This window comes from Marmota flaviventris, chromosome 4 (genome assembly GCF_047511675.1).
Source record: "Marmota flaviventris isolate mMarFla1 chromosome 4, mMarFla1.hap1, whole genome shotgun sequence".
NCBI classification, from domain to species: Eukaryota; Metazoa; Chordata; class Mammalia; order Rodentia; family Sciuridae; genus Marmota; species Marmota flaviventris.
In genome coordinates, this window is record NC_092501.1 from 108,024,797 (window position 1) to 108,029,840 (window position 5,044).

The 5,044-nt window shown below is 39.3% G+C and overlaps 1 pseudogene; it reads right to left on the reverse strand.

Moving 5' to 3' along the window:
- Positions 1-2,068: 2,068 nt before the first annotated feature.
- LOC114094925 (WD repeat-containing protein 20-like) lies at positions 2,069-3,806 on the reverse strand (annotated as a pseudogene).
- Positions 3,807-5,044: the final 1,238 nt, after the last annotated feature.

Genomic DNA, 5,044 nt, shown 5'->3' on the forward strand with positions numbered 1-5,044 from the left:
CATCAGAGACTATGTGGATTGCAAATCCCTAATTTTTTTCTATGAATGCCCATCCAAAAAAACAAAAAGATGAAAAATATATTTGCTGAACCTCTGCCTTCAACAGAGTATGCCAATATTTAGTGGCCAAAAAATGTTGGAAAAAAGAGTTTTCATTTCTCATTTTGATATGCAGTAGACTTCACTCTAAAGGACCTCTTGACCTACATATTAATAATTTTTCCCCATGTTGGAAGAACTTGTTATTTGGTTGGTAAATTACATACATTAGCATATGTTGCTTCATTGAATGGGGCTAATCCACCAACAATATAAATAATTTAGGTCTTCAGTTTTTCCCTCTTTTTATTTTTAATCTTATTTTCCTCTGAGCTCTATACTTGTGAGTGAATCCACAGATAATTGTGACTGCTTTGCAATCCTCATTTTCCTGGGGGACTATCTTATAAATTTGACTGAAAGACTGGGAATTGTCTGAAAGACTATTTGTTTCTCCTTTTCAAGAAAAGGTCTTGAACAACTTAATCAGTAATAAATGTAATATGATATCTCTACTTAATGCTCGCAGAATTGTGATTAGAAAGAAGGATATTATTTACTTGGCATTAATGATTCTGAGCACTACAATGTATTAAGTGAAACATGCATGTTAGTGGAATTTTCAAATTATGTGCTACTTTTCCAAGAGACAGAGAAATTGACAAATGGTGACACAGTAATAGTGCTCTATCAAAAGAATACATTACTAAACAGGCATATTATGGAATAAAAAAATTGGAAAATACTTGGAAGAATATATGTATTAGATGTTACTTTAAGAAAACCCTTCATAGATAGGATAGGTTGTATATGTTGAGAAGGTAGAACAAAAATAAATACATCAAAAGTTCAACCAAAGTAAACTAAGAGAAAATATCCAGCTGTGAAAAAGTGTCATCTATTTGAGTGCAGAATGTAATTGAGGAAGGGGAGAGACTAGAGAATCTGCATGAGCCAAAATAGAAGAAATCAACTGTTTAAATAGAGAAAATTATTTCTGATAATTGTGCTCATGTTTTCCTCTGGAAATCATTCCTCTTGACACTTCACCCTTAAAAGTAAATGCAATTCAGATGGACCTTTATTACTATCTCAGTAATGTAACAGGTGCTTTTGTGCTTATGTTCCTGAGCATAGCAATTTGTTCAGAGTGTGGTCACTGACTCATTCATAGACATTCACCAAGTTAATTTTTTTCCTTGAACTTTGGTAAAAATCCACACTATTCCTCATAGGACTTTATCTGAAAATATTTAATTTTTGAGCTGAGTATGATTTTCTTGAAACCACCAGGCAAAGGTTTAGGTGAGAAGTGAAGAACAGGGGAAACCAAGTTGTGAAATGAAACATTTTGATTTAATTTAATTCCTAGGTTAATTTGTAACTTAAGTCAATTATACATCTTTAGTTTTTAAAATATATTTATTAAGCAATTTTAATTGTCATAAAATGACTAAAATGAGTTTTTAAAAAATAAGTCTTTTCTCTTTCTGTGAATTGTCAGAACAATGTAAAAATAATATCAATCAACCCTGATGAATTCTTTGTTCCTACAGTTAAATGTCATAGATTCCTAAACATTTTATGATTAAGATTAAAAAACTGGATATAAATGACAATTAATGGCCATCTGTACTGAACACACACTCTGATGAGGTACCCATATAATAGTTGAGTTGAGTAGTTAAGCAAAATTATTCCAGTTAAAGCATCAATTTTAGCATTTAAAAGTCATTGTTGTCCCTGCCACTGTCATGATTTCCCTAAAATCTAAATAGTCTGATAAAGGAGCGCTAATCTTGGGGCTCTATATACTCCCAGAAGGATGTCTGACTCAGCTGGCAATTAGTTTGATTATATATATTTTTAAATATGCTAAGGTGAATTATCAAATGATTCAGAATTACATAGCATGCAGTATCCAAAATTATGGCTCTGATGCTTTTAGATTTACATTAAGAAGTGTCATTCACATTCATTGCACACCCTACCCTTCCCACAAGACAAAAAATCACTACCTAATCAAGTATTAAGGATTAAAACTTACCACTTAACCAGACCTTACCCATGTGCAAATAAATCCCTTCTGACAAGCAGTTGACTGTACAGTCTTCAAGAAAAATTAATACAGTCAGTCTTTCATGTGCTATCTTTTTACAGATCAGTGGCTCTAACAAGGGAACATCTTCCCTAGGAGGACACAGGCCTGTTCTCAAAGTTTTAGCTGGGTCCGTTTTAGTAACTAGATTCAGTCTGTCACTGCTCTTGCTAGAAATGCGTCCCATGCTATGGTTTCCCTTTTGTCTTTCTCTTGGTGCATCTCCTTCCCATCATGCAGGGAGAGTTGCAAATTTGATTAACAGGGAGGCAATGGCCCCATCCATGACGGTACTTTTGCTGCTGGGATGGGAGACCGCCAAGTGGGGATGGCTGTTGGACAGAGGCAGCAGAGGGGGCACAGAGTTCCAGAGTGTTGTGACACTGTTCCCATTACTTCCAGCAGGAGGACTTGTGGCATTCATTATATTTGTGTGTAATTGTGTGTAACTTGCTCTTGAGAGGGGTTGGTAAGGGAAAAGGATGTCTTCCTTAAGGTCCCACAAACAGCTGTGTGTCCTGGCACACCGAACCAAACTGGTATGTGACATTTACAGGGAAGCTGTCAGTATTGTTCTGCTTGGACAGCCAGACTGTGTACACTTTGCTCCATCCCTGCCAAAATGAAGAAAATCCTGGAAGGCCTCATCACTGCCACTAAATTCCATAGGGTCACTTTCTTCTATTGCTGGTAGCATAGGGATTGAATGCCACGACACTGACCCAGGATTTGTGCCCATGGCCTCTAGCTATCACAAGCAGTCTACAAAGGACCAGACTGTCACAAGTCATTGTCTCCACCTGTCACAATGTACTTGCCTTCTGGGGTCCTGCACATACATCGCAAGCCCCCAGTATATCTTTTCTTCATATCGTGAAGCTCTGAGTCAATACTGAACCCCTGCAGAAACCCATCCAGGCACACCCATGCTAAGTACTTGCCATCTGGGGAGAAAGCAAACTCGCTGAGGGCTCCCTCGCCCACCATCCACTCTAGGAGAGGGTTCGTCTTGGGTTTGCTCTTGCAAGTTTGCACAAGCTCTCCCTCTCCTTCAGAAACTGGTAGTGGGGGGTTGCAGTGGCACAAGTGTGCTCCACATTATAAATGTGGTCACCCGAATAGGCTAGTAGGAAAATACCTTCAGAATCCGGCACCCATTTGTCATAGGTTACATGTACCTTTTCTATTAGTCCTTCCTCGTTAAAATAGTTGGCTAGTTTCTTTGTTGATCAGGTCTGTAAGGTAAATTGGCCTGCGGAAAAGGCCACTAGGAGACAGACACTCTCCTCTGTGGCAGTTAGGTGGTTAAAGTCATGACAAGTAGGCCATGTTCCTTTGTACATCCTTTTATCTACTGGTTTACTGAAGTCAGCAGTGATTACAGCTCAGAGGTAAAGTGTGTGCTTAGCATGCACAAGGTCCTAGGTTCAATCTCTAGCATCCTTGTGGACCCCCTTGTAGATATAGAAGTCCCAGCCCACATGGAAGCAGAGGAGGTCACTGCTGCCGGACTGGTCCATGAGGTTGATGAAGGAGACCCACATAGGGTTGGATCCCCGAGAGTTGAAGGGCGCTCGGTTGGGCTGGCAGCAGTTTGTGTGGTCTTCCCCAAAAAAGTAAATAGCATCTTAATCTCGTTCATTTCCTTCCCATCGCCAGCCGTGGCCATCTTGGAAAGCAACGTCCATCCTTCCCTTTGCGCCCAGATCTCGCGCACCACGCAGGCGCCGTCCCTCACCGCGCAGGCGCCGTCCTGCACGCCCTACATCTTTAGTGTTATACGCACCTTCTTTTTTTATTTTAGCCAGTTTGTTTTGGATCGTGTGGTCAAAAAATCATAAATTTAATCTGCTTTGTTATGGTTTAGACATCAGGTGTCCCCCCAAAACTCCAGTTAATGCAGGAATGCTCAGAGGTAAAACAATTAGATTATGAGAGCTGTAACCTAATCTGCCCATTCTAGTTTGAATGAACTAACCAGGTGGTAAATGTACGCAGGTAGAGGTTTAGCTGGAAGAGGTGGCTAAGCTGCTGGCATGCCATAGAAGCATGCATCTGACCTACTGCCCTTTCCATTCTCTGTCTGCATCCTTACTATCATGAAGGCAGTGGCTTTCCTCATCTAGATGCTTCCCTGATGATGTGCTGCCTTGGGCTCAGAACAGTGGGGTTGGCTATGTATGGACTGAGACATCTGACACCATGAGCTCCAGTTAAACTTCTCTTACTTTTTCTTTTTCGGTATTTTGATGACATTGAATCACCTCTGTGATATTTCAGTCAAAGAAAGGAAAGTGAGAGAACAGTGTCTGTCTTATACTATAGAAATACAAGAACAATTTTAGAAAATGTCACATGGAAACTATTTTTTCACCATGTTAACTAATGATCATGGTAGATAGAATAATGATTCCTCAGGGTGTCCAAATCCTAATCCTCAGAATTTGCTTCATGGAAAAACAGGACTGTGTGGATTTGATTACCTCATGGAAATTTAGAGGAGGAGCCTGGTTTGTATTATCTAAGTGAAACTAATCTAATCGCAGGGCTCTCTAAATGTGAAGTTTCCCTTGCTAGTCACAGAGAAAGAAGCTTTGAAAGATAGTTAGAGATGCTACCTTTCTGATTTTGAAGACAGATGAAGAAGGTTGGAGGACAAGGAATGTGAATGAACTCTAAAAGATGGAAAAGAAAAATTCTTCCCTATAGCATCAGGAGAAGAGCATGACTTACCAATACCAAATTTTAGCAATATGACATTCACATCAAAATTCAGACCTATATGTTATAGTTTAAGGGATTGTTGTTGCTTTAAGTCACAACGTTTATGGTAATTTGTTATGGTTTCAACGTGAAATGCACAAAACGATCCTTCCTTTTGCTCATTTCCCTGTATTCTTTAAATCA